Source organism: Schistocerca piceifrons, chromosome 6 (genome assembly GCF_021461385.2).
Source record: "Schistocerca piceifrons isolate TAMUIC-IGC-003096 chromosome 6, iqSchPice1.1, whole genome shotgun sequence".
Classification (NCBI taxonomy): domain Eukaryota; kingdom Metazoa; phylum Arthropoda; class Insecta; order Orthoptera; family Acrididae; genus Schistocerca; species Schistocerca piceifrons.
The window spans coordinates 287,353,555-287,373,679 of record NC_060143.1 but is presented as its reverse complement, the minus strand read 5'-3'; the positions used below and the strand labels follow the sequence as shown (position 1 = coordinate 287,373,679).

The 20,125-nt window shown below is 41.2% G+C and overlaps 1 pseudogene; it reads right to left on the bottom strand.

Annotated features, from left to right (window-relative positions):
* Window positions 1-8,150: 8,150 nt before the first annotated feature.
* Window positions 8,151-8,267, bottom strand: LOC124803723 (annotated as a pseudogene).
* Between the last annotated feature and the right edge of the window lie 11,858 nt (window positions 8,268-20,125).

The following is a 20,125-nucleotide window of genomic DNA, read 5'->3' as shown; positions in this document are numbered from 1 at the left end:
ACGATAATAATAGACATAATGGACGACACTGGAATAATAACAATGACAGGAGACATTGCGGTGGTTTCTGTGGCCATGGTGGTTACAGAGGCGATGGTGGCGGCTACGGATATCAGAATTCAACGCACAATGCATCGGATGACCAGGTGCGAAATTGGAAACATAGCAAGTTGAAAGCGTATATAACATATTTTTAGGGTGTAATCAACAGCATACCTCAGGCCACAACGGCAAACATTAAGTGGAAAATATTAAACTATACTACAGTGAGTAAGATTAATGACTGAGTGATATATTGTGACGTGTCTGAATCGGTATGTATGTCAGCTGCTGTTGTCCTTAAGTATATACATTCATTTCTGATTATTATGAGGATCTATGAGGACATTCTAATCGAGTCAGAGTTAACTAGGATGTGTTACTACCATATGCAATTTTTTTTCTTTCTTTTCACTTTCCATCTGTTTAATCTAGATTATTTGTATTACATTTCTTCTTGCCCACACAGTGATATGGTTTGAGTAATTGCCAGTGTTTAGTGTTTATAAGTTGTGCTATCCAAAATTTTTTCATTTAAAAGTTTCTTACTACTGCTGCTTAATGATTGCTATTATTTTTTGTACCACTCACTTAGCAACTAAATTTAACTTAGTGGACATCTATATATTTTTCTTCTCAATAGCGTATGCGTTTATTATGTCATATAGAACATCGTAATGTCTACTGTAGTTGTAACAGACGAAGGCTAAGTTGAATAGACATTGCTAGGGCAACACTGAGAGCACCGTTAGCCTGTTTCATGTTCGCCAATGGACGGATTACCGCGAGGCGAGAGTGGCGAGCTGACGACTATACTGCACATCTGCCGGTCGGCGCAGCATCGACACTACAGTCACTCCCCACCCCCTTTCAGTGCAAAGAACGCTCCCTTGTGATGCAGTGTTGTGAGTAGTGAAGTAATTTTTTTTTTTTTTTTGTGGTTTATTTCTGACGGCCTAGAGCTGATGGAGGTTCTTTAGTTTTTTTGCCTAATAGTGCCACCAGTGATACTGTCTACTTGGAGTAGCAGTGAACACGTGTTATTCTACTATTTTTTATCTCTTTCTTTCAGGCACCTGTCTGTCATATCTAACCTATTGTATTTGTAAACTTTTCTATTTCATGGACTTAATATTTTTGTGTCTTATTGTATTAGCTCCTTGTTTATCCACTCTCCGTATTTGTAAACTTTTCTATTTCATGGACTTAATATTTTTGTGTCTTATTGTATTAGCTCCTTGTTTATCCACTGTATTGTAACTGTGTTTTGCTATACAGGTTGCACTGTAGGTAGGGTTCTTTTATAATGTAGAAGCCCGCATCTCGTGGTCGTGCGGTAGCGTTCCCGCTTCCCACGCCCGGGTTCCCGGGTTCGATTCCCGGCGGGGTCAGGGATTTTCTCTGCCTCGTGATGGCTGGGTGTTGTGTGCTGTCCTTAGGTTAGTTAGGTTTAAGTAGTTCTAGGGGACTTATGACCACAGCAGTTGAGTCCCATAGTGCTCAGAGCCATTTGAACCATTTTTATAATGTAGAAATATTGCGTATGTGACAACTGTTCTTTATGTTTCCATGATTATATGTAACTCATGTCTGGTCCACAATGTGGCAATGGTATATAACTGTGGGATGGGGCAGTATACCCCCCCCCCCCATCCCCTCACACCATCTCTTTAACCCCCTGCAGTAGGAAATTATTTATATTTCGATATTCTCTTCGACAATTCGAAAACTTTTTCGTGTGGCACTGTATGCGTATTGTCATATCACTGGTTAGTTGTGGAGTATCTTTGCGGGCAGCCGCGTCAGAGAGTCGAGTGCAGGACACGGTACTGTTATATTATGTAGTGTGTAGCTCTGCATGTGAGAGGCTTTTTTAGTATTCAGGTTGAAGTGTTGCTACAAGTGATGTTACAGTAAAGTGATGAAATATGGAAGTGATTCAGAAGAAAGTGCGTCAAGAAGTAATGAAAAAAATGAGCAGTGCCGTCGATAACGTATTTATGTATCCTCTCGTTGCGTGTCGCACAGCATCGATCATCCGCGCCGTGTTCGGTCTCACAGAATGAACCAATGTGAATCAGTAGAAATTAGTTACCATAAAAGAGTGGAGTCAAGTGCCAGTGTCTTGTAGCGAGCGTGAGGACGTGCGTTCGATCATCACGTTTCCGCATTATCAACAGTCAGCCGCGCCGCGACGGTTACGCGCACGCTCGTACAAGTGAGAACCGAGAACTGAAAAATTAGCTTTACGAACAGTGTTATATCATTACTAGTGACAAGGAGGACTATTACCAGGTATCTGTATGTGTGACGAGCTTAAGAACTTTCGTTCGATCATTCGGCTTCCGCATCATCAACAATCACCCGCGTCGTGTCGGTAATGCGTACGCTCGTCCGAATGATATTTTGGACTGTTAATCATCCAGATTGTTAATTAGGATAAGCATTTACGATTTAGAGTGTAAACAGTGCAACCTGTGGTTTCACATCGTCGCAAAATTTAGGTGTTCATACCAGACATAGGAGAGTATTGTCTTTTAACATTGAGTGGCTCCCCTAAACCCGCTTGCATATTATCGATAGATAATTTCAGGCAAGACAACAGCAGTGTGGAGCAGAACAGTACGACAGACGCGGGATTATCAGGTACGTGGTGTGGACGGGGCGCACGGTCACGAAACGAGAAGTCAGTTTAAAGTGCCCCACCCATTCGTACTCCCGGGCGTGTTACAAGGTATCTAGCTTGGCTTCCTATTACGAGGGGAATAGTGTCTAGAACTCGTAAACCTCTATTTAAAGGAAGAGATCAGTTGCGATTTCCACATGCGATTACTTTCCTGGGCTGAAAACCGTAAGTTTACAATCTTTTGTAACACCTCAAGCGATAATAACTCAGATTATTCAATGGAAATGACAGTAAAAAGCAAGTGAACTTTGCGGCTTAATTCCGTGCACACCAGGTAGTCTCTCGTCGATCACAGAGTTGCCAAACATACCTTGCCTTTATGCCAAATCTCAGTTATAGTACCAGCAGGAAGAAGACGAACCGATGTGTTGCTATAATCGGCTGGGAAGTGACCATAGCTAGCTTCTCAAAGACGTGGCTGCCACGGCCTGTAATACCTAATGCGTCTGATTAGCATTTCTGTAACTAGGTTTAGGGACTGGAGCGTACTTCTTAATAATACTCAGAACTGACCGCAAACTAAGCATAATAGATCAGTAACTCTCATAATTGTTTTTATATTTCTTTCGTAACTGTTCTCAAAACTAAGAAACTCATTCACGGACGTTTTCGCCCCTTGCTGATAGTCGAGCACAACAACCAATTAAAAATACAAAAAGGAATGTGTGTGTGTGTGAGTGAGAGAGAGAGAGAGAGATAAAAATAAATAAAGAATTAGAGAGAAAGTAAAAAATTGTTGTAAAGAATTTGAATCATGGTATGTACAGAAATCTTTCATTGAAATGACACGTTCCACATCATTCCGAAATGTAGTATTCATTATCTATGGAACAAGTATTAATCTAATCAAATCAAATGGGCGACAGTTTTTGTAATAAACTGGAACTCCTATCAAGACCCTTTCGTCCCTGTTAAGTAACCACGAAAGATGTCTGATATACCTCCATTCAGAAGTAACAAAGTGTACATGCATTTAAAGATGAAGCGCATGATGTAAAGTTCTGTGACGGAGATACGAACCCAACACGTAATCGGATTGTTAACTAAGTAAAATCAAATGTTACGTATCGGTTTTTCCTACCAGCTGCTGGGTGTTTGAATCTAAAATAAGGATACAATTTTTTGTGCCTGAGCGACAATCGAACCACACACCTACCGTCCTTCTGTATCATTCACGAATATATCTTAAGTATCAATTGCTCATGCACCAAGATGTATGCGAGTTTGACCACCTATTGCGATTGTTGGCAACACATTAACAGACATGAGCGTTTATTTTCACTAGCAGGTCGGTGTGCTCGTGATAGGGCTTGAAATGAAATTATGAATATTTTGTACTGGATCAGTATTTGGATCCACATACTTACCTTTGGAGGAGACCTAGAAAAGATTGCAGTCTTGGGAAAAGGAACGAAATGATTGAACTATAGTGTTCGGAAAGATTCAGATCCTCGAAAGAAGAGATACGAATTCGAATCTCAGTCCAGCACCAAAGTTTTTAACGTCTCTAATTCAATCAAGTACAATTAAAAGAAGAGCCCTGTTCCTTTAAATGGCTATCGGTTCATCAAATAAAATAAAGTTTTCTAATGTAAGAAAGTTTACTGGCGACAGTATTTCTGTTTACCATGACTTCCGCCTACGTCATTTCCCAACGTCAACCGACTCTGCCCAGTTGGTAATGAATGAACGAGATGTTTAAAGTGGATTCTGGATTATAACGTCTTTCTCTTGAGGTTACTAGAGGTAAAATATACCTGTTTGTGCCTCTTAAAATCAAATGCCTGAACCCACGCATTGCACCTGAGATAATTCGTTCCACCAGACCATTGTGGCCACATTTCCCAGCCACAGGAGTATGCTGTAACGGATGGTGTGCTTAGCTTACTAAATTAGTCACGGTGGAAAAAACTGAGTCTATTAAATGGTAAAGTAGATGCAAGCTTCCGACGCGGAGATTATGCTATTCTCATGTCAGCAGGATGTAAAGACTCTTCTAGGCATCATAGCCTCGATGTGAAGCCATTTAGAAATTTTCACTAATTCAGCAAATTTCTTAGTTCGAGAAAATCCACTGTGAAGTGTGATGTTACCGGATAATTCGATTATTACCGTCAGTATTGCTTTCATTTTCATCATACCGCTGCTGGAACACGTGTGATTGAAGATCAGTTAATGCCTTTTGGTCATTATAGAAGTAGTTGCCCAAGAACAGGTTCTTTCCCAGTCTACGGAATCCTTTTCATGTTAGTATCAAACATCAGCTATTACTCGAAGATTACATTAAAACTAAAGTAATTGATGAAGACGTCACTTGATAAGAAAAACGCGCTGCCTTCCTTCATTTAACTGCGCCTAAAAATGGCTGTCGAATACTGCGAAACTAACAGCCAAGGAATCTTACTGCCTACCGATACACGTCACTGTCAGTTCTTCCATATGATCTGGTGACGTGACCTGTTTCAAGTTGTGTATGACAGAGAATTTTTTAGAAAATCAATTGTTTTCCTTTGCAAGAAACAGAAAGATTTTGATTCTAAGCTATCCGAGTTCAAAATGTTCGCAATATTAGTTCAAATTTAATATTAGCTTCTATAATGTAGGAAAGTATTTCACAGTTGCAAAAAAAAAAAAAAAAAAAAAAAAAAAAAAAAAAGGTTGAAATGGCTCTGAGCACTATGGGACTTACCATCTGAGGTCCCTAGAAGTCAGAACTACTTAAACCTAACTAACCTAAGGATATCACACACATCCATGTCCGAGGCACGAGTCCGCAGCTCGTGGTCGTGCGGTAGGTAGCGTTCTCGCTTCCCACGCCCGGGTTCCCGGGTTCGATTCCCGCCGGGGTCAGGGATTTTCTCTGCCTCGTGATGACTGGGTGTTGTGTGCTGTCCTTAGGTTAGTTAGGTCTAAGTAGTTCTAAGTTCTAGGGGACTTATGACCATAGATGTTAAGTCCCATAGTGCTCAGAGCCATTTGAACCATTTTTGAACCGAGGCACGATTCGTACCTGCGACCGTAGCGGTCACGCGGGTCCAGACTGAAACGCCTAGAACGGCTTGGCCACACCGGCTGGCTCACCGTTGCAAAACCCGCATCCGACTCATTGCCTTACACTTAGTCGCTGACCATAAATTCTAGCTCAGAGCGACAGCAGTTTAAGTAACCTAACGTAGCGAAGACTGTTTGATAGAGCTCTTCCTCACTGTAAAATACGCAATTCACTCATCGGGCTCCATAAGTACACTGTAACAGTACTTTCTGTGTGTAGGCAATGCATACGGATTGTAGAATTTAGGGGTGCTCTCTCTTCCACTTCTGTATACAATATACCTGACCTAAACGGGCCCTTTATCATTACAGGCCCTGGGCAGTACACCATCATACTGACAACAGTACTGTGCTTATACTGACAAACTCACTGTTCGTTTTACCTGTTTTTGTAAACATTTAAATAAAACAACATGGCCTTCCAGTGGAAGACATTTCGTTCCCCATTTTCTTCTGTGAAAAATTGTCAGTAGGCTGTTTGCCTTCGAATCAGCGAAATGCAGCAGAATACGGCCGGTAAACGATTCACAAACCACGTTTTAGTGCCGTTAAGACGATTTCTTTAAACATTGTCGTAGCTGAAGGAACTCTTCTTAAATCGTCTTGTGCAGCAACGTTCACAGATATCTCGAATAGGAAAAGCTCTTTATGCAGTTACGAAGGTTGTAAAACAAACTTCCTACAGTTTGTGTCAGGTTGATCTTTCCGTCTGATAGCACTACGCAAGTATTTTGTCTAAAGGGTATCACAAGTAGTTTCCCCTAGCTGTGGGAATCGTTGGTTGAAATGAGTTTAACACCAATAGGTACAATACTGCTAAATATTCAAAATGATTATCAAACTAAGTCTGAGTTCATCCACAAACTGAGGCATATTTATAATACTGAAGCTAGACTGTGTATGCTTGTCTTCTTGAGTGGGAGACTTGCACTAAGGTCCAAAAGCCACGTTAAACTGTAGGTTCCCCTATTAACTGGCTATGTAAGTTAACTCAGAGGTCAGAGGAAAGCAACGGCATACCACCTTCATCAGGACCGTGCCTATTAAAGCACTGTGGTGTTCAAACCAATCTTCACACTGATGACTGCTTTACTTTACTATGGGCTCCAAAGTTAGTGATCTTCGGGTTATTAACGTTTTTGTGTTTTCGTGCTGTAGCTTTGATACCAGTAAACGTAAGTAACAGGCCGAGCTCTGTCACTGTTCGAGTTGTCAAGGTGGTAGCCGACGATGCTGTCGATCCCAGTTACAATCTTGGTCATGGCTATGTTTCAGTCGAATACCTCTATGTGCCTTTCTGTGTATTTCAAGATATACTTTTACACACTTAGTACGCAATCAAATTGATATCTGATAGAGCTGTATTTAGCAACATGAATCAGATATATTTTCCGAGCAACATCTCTGACAACACGTCAGTGGAGCGAGATTTCGTTTGAGTGTTGCGCATAGTGCATGAAACATTTGTGTTTTGCATGCTTCTGTGATAGGTTTCACCCCACTGAATGCGAGCAAGCTCACGAATAGACTGTCAATGATTGGAATTACTCAATAATACACTTAAAAGGTATATTTTTGCATTATGTATCCCGATGAAAATAGATTATATGGCTACTTGCTTATTAATCGCGCCTCTCGATGCTTTCCTCAAAAAATAAAAATAAAAGAGGGAGACAGAGAGAGAAAACAGAAATGTATTTCAAATATCAGCTCGGTGACGCCATGTTCGTCTCGTGATGTAAAGAAAGGATAATTGATAGGTAATATCTTGTTGTACTAACGATATGTATGGCTACAAGGTTCTTTCTTTTCTCTCTGCAAACAACCAGAACATAATTCAGTAACAAAGTGGTAAGAACACGTATGCAGTGCACCAATTAAGCACTCAGCCTTTCTTTGTTATTTTGTTAATCTTTAACAATTGTCTGTAATGCAGTAAACATCCTTCATTACTGATATCTTATTACTACCATTGTTATTGTTATTCGTCACCTCACAACAGCTTTCCTATCACTCAGTGCTGCCGATGCACGTACCGAATGCATCAGGACGAATGGAATGCGGGATGTTTCGTCACGGAGAATATACACATTTATCTCGGTGTCTTGTGTCACGGTAATATGAAAATCTCAGTACGAGAAGACGACAACGGGATGCTGGTGATGCAGGCAATGCACTCCGTCTTCAGTCCACAAGTGGCCCATCGGGACTATCCGACCGCCGTGTCATCCTCATTGAGGATGCAGATAGGAGGGGCATGTGGGCAGCACACCGCTCTCGCGGTCGTTATGATGGTTTTCTTTGACCGGAGCCGCTACTATTCAGTCGAGTAGCTCCTCAATTGGCATCACGAAGCTGAGTGCACCCCGAAAAATGGCAACAGCGCATGGCGGCTGGATGGTCACCCATCCAAGTGCCGGCCACGTCCGACAGCGCTTAACTTCGGTGATCTCACGGGAACCGGTGTATCCACTGCGGCAAGGCCGTTGCCGATGCAGGCAATAATAGCCGACTATTTCTGTCGATTAGCACCATGACGACAGACAAATTGGCGCCTGAGTGTATTTTGATTATAATTTGTTAGCCTTCTTGCGACCTCGTTCTAATACCTAGTGGGAGCAGGCATAATATTTTGCTTTTTGAACATCGGGCAATAACACAAAAAGATAGTAGATGGAATGATACAAAGATGCAATCAGACTCATGGGTGTGGATCCAGTTCATCATTAGAAGACTAAACAAGAGGGAAACATTTCGAAAGCAATGAATATGCTGGTTAGTACACATTATTTGTATAGATCTGAAGTGAAAAAGCGCAGATCTGCGCAGTGCCCGCATCTGCACTTTAGTTTCTGTCTTAATAGGCAAAATTTTTAGTTCCTTCTCTTCTGAAAATTCTAATGAATTGATTATTACGTTGCACAGAATATTTAGTTAACTGTGATTCTTATAGCTTCCATTTCGTGAAATTCTACTTGTATGATAACAAGACTGCACACAGATGCAATCGATTTCGAGTTGCAAAGTGTTTGTTATATTACTTTTCGTGACATGTGGGCAAAGTCGATTTCCAAAGACTTTTTATTGTACTGAAATAATCTTTTGTCATAAAGTAATAAGGTAAATGTTTTATTCATATATATATTTTGTGGTAAACTGTAATCGTGATGGAAGGTTATACACCTGAACGTTTGACACAACTGGTAGGAGAAAACGCTGCATCTTAACCAAACCCCGCACCTCCTCTCCGTATCCTCCTATGACACAAGCATGGGATTCTCCTCGCATACCGCTACAGAGCTGTTCCTAGCACAGCTGAGAACTGACAACATCGTCACAAACCTTTGGCACCACTGTGACAGTGCAACCACTTCTGCGTATAGTACTGAACTGACTCGCTAAATTCACTAGATATTCCCTTTCCAATTGAATGACTCTTGCTACACAATCCTCATGTAAACTAAGACACTGAGACAGAAAATTCAATTTTTTGTCTAAAGAAATGCTATTCTTCACATAAGTGACAACTTTTATTATTGTTCACGATGCGTTATGAAGCTGAGCGACCAATACCATGATGAGAGTGGCGTGCTGGCAGCAGTGTGTGCGTAGCCCTGTGGTACCGCACCTGTTTCGTGTCGCAATGGCTCAATAAGTTGTCAGTTCTAACCGTGGTGGGGGCCACCGAGCTTTTTTTCTGGTTTATTTTATGGAGCTGCGAATTTCCAGAAAAAATTCTGTAACGAAATCGGAAGAAAACCTTTATACATCAAATTCAGATGGAACCTCGACTCAGTAAGTTGTTAATGGTCATCGATCTCGGCTTTCTGACTGCCAAGCTGCTTCGCAATACAAGCGTCTCTGAAGAAATTCGAATCGACCATCAATGATACGAATTTCAATAATGTTATTCACTTACGACTCACACGCCAGGGCGATAAGTATGAAGGAAATGAACCTCTTGATTACTATAGGGCCTCTATGCTAAATTTCCACAGCAGCAATTAGGAACTCTCTGCAGACATTTGCTAACAGTGGCTGCAGCAACTTACTTTTTCTCTGGGTAGCTTCAAATATGGGCAATTTTGCCACCTTGAATCCAACTGAATATTTTAAATATCACTTTTGAACAGCGTTCACTTCTCCATTAATTAATATATGGACCTCAAAACAAGCAGTTTGCCTAAGTAGCTATAGATAAGGTTCTGATAGGTATTGGCACAATGTTTCATATCCATTTACCATAGGGAATCAAAGAAAGAAACCAAACACATTACATTGCATTTACCCACTGTGCCTTGACTAACACATATGAATCCATGACAAATAAAATTATTTGAACAATCCCCTGTGAAAGGAAAAAGAACAGGATGTTATGCTTTAATTATAGTCCATCGGATCAGAAACAATGAAATTAATTCTGTGCCACATTGATGTATTGCATACTAGTGTAATAAAATACTCGTCAAATAAAAACGGTTTTGTGCCTCCGTTGCTATCGAGTGTGAAACACAAATTGTAGACGGATGTTATGGGTCACCACTCAACAACATAAAGCATTTTACACCGTCGAGAGTGAGGAGAGGAGCAGACGTGGTCAGCAGAAGGCGAGGCAGCACAGTGCCTCATTCCCCGCCGGTAGGCAGCAAAAGGGTCCCTGAGAACTCAGATGCATGCGGTGTTCAGAGGCAGATGGTCGGCCAAGAAATCTCTCACTAAAATATTGCTGAACCAAACTGTTATTACCAATGTGACAGAAAGCGAAATATATTGTAGATTCGCTTGAATTACACTCATAGCTTCAGAACAGAGAGGAAAGGGGTGATAAAAGTTTTTTCGTCGTGTGCCTTCGGTTGGTAGTTGTCGTATTAGCTTGTCCCGTGTTTTACCTCAAAACGTCGGTCATAGACAAGAGTGATGCACTGAGACTACAGTCAAGACATCTTCCTGGAAGTGCCGCAGTCTACAATGTTGCCAGATTGAGCATATTGCCGGACATAGAATTCTGAGGGGAGCACGACTGTATTGTTTGCCTTACGTGAACGACTCAGCGGTCAATTTTTTTCTCTAAGACTGTATCTACAACACATATTGCACGCTGAGGACCCAGAAGAATTAGAAAAACAAAATTACTTTATGAGAGCAACGTTAACTGTAGCGTTCGAAGTATTCATAGTATTGTATACGTGTGTGTAAACGCCTTCCGGTGCCCACTCAAGGAAGACAAGGATACACAGTCTAGCTTCAATATTATAAATACGCCTCGGTTTGTGGATGAACACAGACTTAGGTTGATAATCATTATGAATATTTAGCAGTATTGTACCAATTGGCATTAAGGTCGTTTTCAACCAATGATTCCCACAGCTACGGGAACACTACTTGTGATATCTCTTAGACAAAATACTTACGTAATGCTATCAGACGGAAAGATCAACTTGACACAAACTGTGGGAAGTTTGTTTTACAACCTTCGTACCTGGATAAAGAGCTTTTCCTATTCGAGATACCTGTGAACGTTGCCGCATAAGACGAATTAAGAAGAAACTAAATTCCTTCAGCTACGACACTATTTAAAGAAGTCGTCTTAACGGCACTAAATCGTGGTTCGTGAATCGTTTACCGGCCGTACTCTGCCGCATTCCGCTGATTCGAAGGCAAAAAGCTTACTGACAAATTTCACAGAAGGAAAAGGGGGACCAAATGTCACCCACGGGAAGGCCATGTTGTTTTATTTAAATGATTACAAAAACAGGTAAAACGAACAATGAAGTTGTCAGTATGAGCACATTACTGTTGTCAGTATGATGTTGTACTGCCCAGGGCCTGTAATGATAAACGGCCTTTTTAGGTCAGGCATGTTGTATACAGAAGTGGAAGAGAGAGCACCACTAAATTCTACAATCAGTATGCATTGCATACACACTGAAATTACTGTTACAGTGCACTTACGGAGCACAATAAGTGAACTGCGTATTTTACGGTGAGAAAGACCACTGACAAACAGTCTTCGCTACATAAGGTTACATAAACTAGAGTCACTCTGAGCTAGAATTTATGGTTAGTGAGTAAGTGTAAGGTCAATGAGTCGTCTACAGGGTTTGCAACTGTGAAATACTTTCCTACATTATAGAAGCAAATATTAAATTTGAACTAATGGCTCTGAGCACTATGCGACTTAACTTCTGAGGTCATCAGTATTTGAACTAATATTGCGAAAGTTTTGAATTTGGATAGCTTACAATCAAAATCTTTCTGTTTCTTGCAAAGGAAAACAATTGATTTTCTAAAACATTCTCTGTCAAACACAACTTGAAACAGGTCACGTCGACCAAATCATATGGAAAAACTGACAGTGACATAAATCGGAAGGCAGTAAGATCCCTTGGCTTTTGGTTTGGCAGTATTCGACAGCCATTTCCAGGCGCAAGTAAATGAAGAAAGGCAGCGCGTTTTTCTTATCAAGTAACGTCTTCAGAATTTACTTTAGTTTCAATGTAATCTACGTGTAATTGCTGATGTTTGATATTAACACGAAAATAATTCCGTAGACTGGGAAAGACTCTGTTCTTGGGCACGACCAAAAGGCATTAAATGATCTTCAAGCACATGTGTTCCAGCAGCAGTATGAAGAAAATAATAGTTATAATGACGGTAGTAATGGAATTATCCGGTAACATCACACTTCACAGTAGATTATCTCGAACTAAGAAATTTGCTGAATTCGTGAAAATTTCAAAATGGCTTCACGTCGAGGCTATGATGCCTGGGAAAGAATCTGTTCTTGGGCAACTACTTCTATAATGACCAAAAGGCATTAAATTATATTCAAGCACATGTGTTCCAGCAGCGGTATGAAGAAAATGATAGTTGTAATGACGGTAATAATCGAATTATGCGGTAACGTCACACTTAATAGCAGATTTTCTCGAACTAAGAAATTTGCTGAATTAGTGAAAATTTCAAAATGGCTTCACATCGAGGCTATGATGCCTAGAAGAGTCTTTACATCCTGCTAACATGAGAATAGCATAAACTCCGCGTCGGAAGCTTGCTTCTACTTTACCATTTAATAGACTCACATTTTTTTTCCACAGTGACTAATTTAGTAAGCTAAGCACATCATCCGTCACAGCACACTCCTGGGGCTGGGAAATGTGGCCACAATGGTCTGGTGGAACGAATTATCTCAGGTGCAATGCGTGGGTTCAGGCATTTGCTTTTAAGAGGCACAAACAGGTTTATTTTACCTCTAGTAACCTCAAGAGAAAGACGTTATAATCCAGAATCCACTTTAAACATCACGTTCCTTCGTTACCAGCTGGGCAGAGCCGGTTGACGTTGGGAAGTGACATAGGCGGAAGTCATGGTAAACAGAAATACTGTCAGCAGTAAACTTACTTAAATCAGAAAATCTTGTTTCACTTGATGAGCCGACAGCCATTTAAAGGAACAGGGCTCTTATATTACTTCTACTTGATTGAACTAGAGATGCTGAAAACTTTGGTGCTGGACTGAGATTCGAATTCGTATCTCCTCTTTCGAGGATCTGAATCTCTCTGAACACTATAGTTCAATCATTTCGTTCCTTTTCCCAAGACTGCAATCTTTTCTAGGTCTCTTCCAAAGGTAAGTATGTGGGTCCAAATCCTGATCCAGTACAAAATATTCATAATTTCATTTCAAGCCCCATCACGTGCACACCGACCTGCTAGTGAAAATTAACTTGCATTTTTAATGTCTGTTCATGTGTTGCCAACAATCGCAATAGGTGTCGTTACTTCTGGTCAAACACGCACACATCTTGGTGCGTGAGCAATTGATACTTAAGCTATATTCATGGATGATACAGAAGGACGGTAGGTATGTGGTTCGATTGTCGCTCAGGCACAAAAATTTGTATCCTTATTTTAGATTCAAACACCCAGCAGCTGGTAGGAAAAACCGATACGTAACATTTGATTTTACTTAGTTAACAATATGATTACGTGTTGGGTTCGTATCTCCGTCACAGACCTTCACATCATGCGCTTCATCTTTAAATGCAAGCACACTTTGTTACTTCTGAATGGAGATATATCAGACATCTTTCGTGGTTACTTAACAGGGACGAAAGGGTCTTGATAGGAGTCCCGGTTTATTACATAAAAGTCGTCTTTTATTTTCAAGTTTAAATTTGGTAACGGATATTGGTGAAAATTCCCGTAATTCATGACTCTTTATGGCTAGTTTGAAATACACTACTGGCCATTAAAATTGCTACACCAAGAAGAAATGCAGATGATAAACGGGTATTCATTGGACAAATAGATTATACTAAAACTGACATGTGATTACATTTTCACTCAGTTTGGGTGCATAGATCCTGAGAAATCAGTACCCAGAATAACCACCTCTGGCCGTAAAAATGGCCTTGATACGCCTGGGCATTGAGTCAAACAGAGTTTGGATGGCGTGTACAGGTACAGCTGCCCATGCAGCTTGAACACGATACCACAGAGTAGTGACTGGCGTATTTTGACGAGCCAGTTGTTCGGCCACCGTTGACCAGACATTTTCAATTGGTGAGAGATCTGGAGAATGTGCTGGCCAGGGCAGCAGTTGAACATTTCCTGTATCCAGAAAGGCCCGTACAGGACCTGCAACATGCGGTCGTGCATTATCCTGCTGAAATGTAGGATTTTGCTGGCTATCGAATGAACACATCTGAAATGTAACGTGCACCGTTCAAAGTGCCGTCAATGCGAACAAGAGGTGTCCGAGACGCGTAACCAATGGCACCCCATACCATCACGCCGGGTGATACATCTGTATGGCGATGACGAATACACGCTTCCAATGTGCGTTCACCGCGATGTCGCCAAACACGGATGCAACCATCATGATGCTGTAAACAGAACCTGGATTCATCCGAAAAAATGACTTTTTTCCATACGTGCACCCAGGTTCATCGTCGGGTACACCATCGCAGGCGCTCCTGTCTGTGATGCAGCGTCATGGGCAACCGCAGCCGTGGTCTCCGAGCTGATAGTCCATGCTACTGCAAACGTCGTCGAGCTGTTCGTGCGGATGGTTGTTGTCTTGCAAACGTCCCCATCTGTTGACTCAGAGATCGAGACGTAGCTGCACGATCCGTTACAGCCATGCGGATATGATGCCTCTCATCTCGATTGCTAGTGACACGAGGCCGTTGGGATCCGTATGACCCTCCTGAACCCACCGATTCCATATTCTGCTAACAGTCATTCGATCTCGACCAATGCGATCAGCAATGTCGCGATACGATAAACCACACTCGCGATAGGCTACAATCCGACCTTTATCAAAGTCGGAAACGTGGTGGTAGGCATTTCTCCTCCTTACACGAGGCGTCACAACAACGTTTCACCTTGTGTGAATGCTCTGAAAAGCTCATCATTTGCCTATCACAGCATCTTCTTCCTGTCGGTTAAATTTCGCGTCTGTAGCACGTGATCTTCGTGGTGTAGCAATTTTAATGGCCAGTAGTGCATGATTAGATTAGATTAGATTAATACTTGTTCCGTAGATCATGAATATAACATTTTGTAATGATGTGGAACGTGTCATTTTAATGAAAGATATCTTTACATATCATGATTCAATTACTTTACAACAATTTTTTACTCTCTCTAATTCTTTATTTATTTTTATCTCTCTCTCTCTCTCTCTCTCTCTCTCTCACTCACTCACACACACACACACATTTCTTTTTGTATTTTCATTTGGTTGTTGTGCTCGACTATCAGCAAGGGGCGAAAACGTCCGTGAATGAGTTTCTTAGTTTTGAGAAAAGTTACGAAAGAAATATAAAAACAATTATTAGAGTTACTGATTTATGATGCTTAGTTTGCAGTCAGTTCTGAGTATTACTAGTAACTACGATCCAGTTCCTAAACCTAGTTACAGAAATGCGAATCAGATGCATTATGTATTCGAGGCTGTGGCAGCCACGTCTTTGAGACGCCTGCTATGGTCACTTCCCATCCCACTGTAGGAACACATCGGTTCGTCTTCTTCCTGCTGGTACTGTAAATGAGATTTGGCAACAAGTCAAGGTGTCTTTGGCAACTCTGTGATCGACGAGATACTACCTGGTGCGCACGGAATTAAGCCTCAAATATCTTGATTTTTCCTGTCATTTCCATTGAATAATCTGAGTTATTATCGCTTGAGGTGTAACAAAGCATTGTAAATTTACGGCTTTCAGCCCAGGATAGTCGTTGCACCTGGAAATCGCAACTAGTCTCGTCCTTTAAATAGCAGTTTACGAACTCTAGCCACTATTGCCCTCGTAAGAGGAAGGCAAGGCACATACCTCTTGGCTAACTCTGTGGTAACGTGCTAACCTGTGAAAAAGCGTCTGTTCTGGTTTGCGGTTCCAATCTCGCTGACTGTAATGATTTTATCCCTACTGCGCAAGAGCTACAAGCAGTCAGATCAAACATCGATAAGGAATTTGCAGGAAAAAAACTTACGACTCGTAGTGCAATGATGAAAAAATTTACGATGTTGCACAACAGGTAACTCCTCTTTCCGCTGCTGACAAGAAGATTTTGGGTTTCTAGGAATACATAACTTTGTTTATGAAATGCCACATTTGCATAGCTCTTGAGTATGACACAGCATACCAATGAAATACAGACCCAATCGAAATCGACGTGAGCAGTATTTTATTAATTCGTGGCGATAGTGGCACCCTTGTTTACAGATACTCAGTTTTATTAAAACAGACATTCGTCATAAGGTTATAATGGGTAGTTTTACTTCATTTCTTATAATACAGTGCACAATTTTCGTAAGGTTTCTTTTAGTGTTGTTAAAACAATAGTAAACATGAGAGAGAAATTAATCATCAACGATATATGCGCATTGTCTGATGTTATCTATAAGTCTGACAATGCACATGCAGTTTACTGATTACATGGTTGTAGAAAACTTGTTCTGGGTTAAAGCTGTCAAACAGGGCTTGAAGAAGAATACAATGCCACTACCACAATACAGCTAATGTAGAAAATACTTTTCTGACGTATTTTGGCACGATGCGCTCTCCCCATACATAATACAAAAGTTTCAGGATGCATCTGCTGCCTGGCCATATATTAAACATGAAAAGAACAAAATGTCGCAGAAGTTAGCCCTTTTTCCACATGCGACTATTCTGGGTTGAGAAGTGAAGGGAATTATGATCAAAGTTACATTAAACTGATAACTTCAGCAGACAGAAGAATTGCGTTTTAAAAAATGTAGCACGAACTCGCGACGTCTTATCCACAGCGAGCTACGCTTACCGTTATGCTACTTTTTTTTCTTTTTTCCTTTTTTCTTATGGTCGCCTTATTCGGCGTCGGCGTCATCGACGTTTTGTTTGAACGAAAACAGTTTTCCAAAGTATAGTTACAAAACTTAAATGTGTTTCTTCCATTAGAAATGGTAAAAGAATAAGTGGTGAAAAGAATCGTAGTCATCCGCAGGTTTGCAGTTCTTCTGCTGCCGTGTGAAGATCATTCTTCTGAAAAGTAATGGGTGTCCTTCCATCTAGTTACAAAAACTAAACGATAATGACCATCTACATAAACGAAAGATGAAATAAACATTAATGAATAGTAAAGGAACACTCCATTCGCCAGACTTATTCATATTAGGGTAGTGCCTTCTGCGAAGTTCGTCTGCTCGATACCTATTGCTCTGTGTGTCCGTTGCTGATCATAAAATTACGTGTACGTCGTTTGCCAAAAGTCATTCTCTTGTTGCATTTGTCTCATAACTTCGAAGACTCCGCCTGCCGTAATGTCCTCATGTTAGTAGTGTGCGCGGGACAAGTTTTTTTTTTTTGTTTTTGTTTCCTTGGTTTTAATTACATGTTGGTTAGTTCGAGCGCCATGGGATAGTTGGCAAAAAGTATTTTATATCTTGGGTTGCTGATGAGTTGTGTCGCTTTACTTACACTGTAAATTCTGAAATCATCATACGTATCGTCTTTCCTTTTATTCATAATTTAATATATAGTATGGCCTACCAACCAAGTCCACATATTCCGTTTGGGGGGGGGGGGGAGGAAAAGGTCGTTGTCAGGTTGCAGTATCATCTCGGGTGTTATTGCTGTGATCGTATTTCTCCCGACCAGTGCTAGTTGCCGCCGACACCATCCCCATATCTTTTTATTTTCCCCACAGATACATCTGTACTGCAGTGTCTATGAGGTCGCAGTCGCTGCACTTTTCGGTGGCTGCCAACTTGACTCTGTTGAGCTTTTCTTTCGTAGAAATAGTTTCTTTCGCTACCTTGTACCACGTGGACCTGATTCGCGTATCCAAGACCTTATTATTTATGTTCTTCCAGACGTTGGGCCACAGTATATCTGGGTGCTTGATTTCTATTCTATTCTTTTTGCCATTGTCGTTCAGATACTTATACAGCTCTGCTGTTGTTTTGTTGCATAAGACATTGGTCTGCCGCCGAAGGTAACTCATGTTAAGGAAAACCTCCTGATGTGATTGAATGTAGGCGGTATGGTGTCCAAACGGACAGGGGCCTCTAAACTAACGGGCCCGTGTGCCTCGATGACAGCTTTTGTTAATGCACTGTGTGGGTATTCGTGAGAAATTTTGAGTGTCCTTCGTATCAGGAGTGCTCGACATTTAGTGCCTACATCAACCACACCAAGGCCCCCGTGACTGGGTGGGAGTGTCGTCACATTGATCCCTACTTTGAAGATATCACCTCGCCAGAGGTACCAACCGACAGCTGCCATCCCCCTACTGGCTATTTTGTCAATTATAGGTAGTATTTGGCCCACATACCAAATTTTCGGTAAGATTTTCGTGTTTACAAAATGTATTCTTTCTAGTAAATTTTGTACTCTACAATTATTCTGTTGCAGGCACGCTCTCATTATGGTAAGAATGTTCCTCCAAGTCGCCGGTGACGTTTTCAGAGGGCACCTGGACATTTCGAGACAGAGAAGTTTCAGATTGTCGGTTCGATCATATTCGTCATTCCCGTGGAAAGGGAGCCCATTCCCCAAAGGCAGTAATTTTGTTTTACGTCTGTTGAGTCTTGAACCTGACACTTGTTCAAACTCCTGTACGATAGATTGCACGTCACGGAGGTCTTGTGCAGAAGTAAACACTACCCCCACATCATCTGCATATGCAATGCAAGCAATGGTGCTGCCATATATATTTATTCCTGGGAGTTATTGATTAATCCTCCTAATGAGTGGTGGCTCTATTGCAATTACAAAAAGCGTCATTGACAACGGACAGCCTTGGCAGATGGACTTTTCTATAGGAATTGGTTTAGTAAGATGTCCATTAACGTTGATCAAATGGCTCTGAGCACTATGGGACTAGGTGTTTGATAAGAAGCTAGTAATTTTTGTGTTGCTAATACTTTTGCATTTACTGCAAGAATTGCTGCATGCTTTTTTTCGGCAACACTGTTTTTAAGTCTTTCGAAATCGCTTAAAATGACGAGTACAATAACATAACACTTATAAATAAATGTTTATGGTACGAATTTCGCAAAATAGATAAGGATCTGAGTAAGAAGAGAATGTTACGATTGTTGGCATAGCGCATATTTCATCTCCATTGCCACAAAAACATCGCGTAACAAACCTGGACCTACGCTATATCTGAAATCTTGCCTTTCATTTTTCACACAACTCAGATGTCATTGTAAAAGGCGAGTGCAAACAAAAAATGGTTCAAATGGCTCTGAGCACTATGGGACTTAACATCCGAGGTCATCAGTCCCCTAGAACTTAGAACTACTTAAACCTAACTAAATTAAGGACATCACACACATCCATGCCCGAGGCAGGATTCGTACCTTCGACCGTAGCGGTCGCGCGGTTCCAGACTGAAGCACCTAGAACCGCTCGGCCACACTGGCCGGCTAAACGTTGATCTTTGACGTGGCCCGATTCAAGAGACTTTTAGTCATTTAGACGAATTGTTCTCCAAATCCAAGATGGGACATCAACGTAAAAAGGTAATGGTGTCGGATCCTGACAAAGGCTTTATTAAGATCGAGTGCTAAAACTGCCGCGTCCAGACGTATAGTTGCGCAGTAGCTGATGATCTCTCTGTAGTCAGACTCTTAATGATCGTGCGCCCAGGAACTGCCGCCGTCTGATTAATGTGTATTATTTTAGGAAGGACTTGTTTGATCCTGGCTGCCATGACGCGGGCTACTATCTTGTAGTCCGTATTAAGTAAAGAAATGGAGCGGCTTTTATTCATGTAGTTACAGAGATATTCTTTAGGGATGTGAACGATGTTGCCTTCGTTGAAGCCTTCAGGTGTATTTTGCCCTTCTTTAATT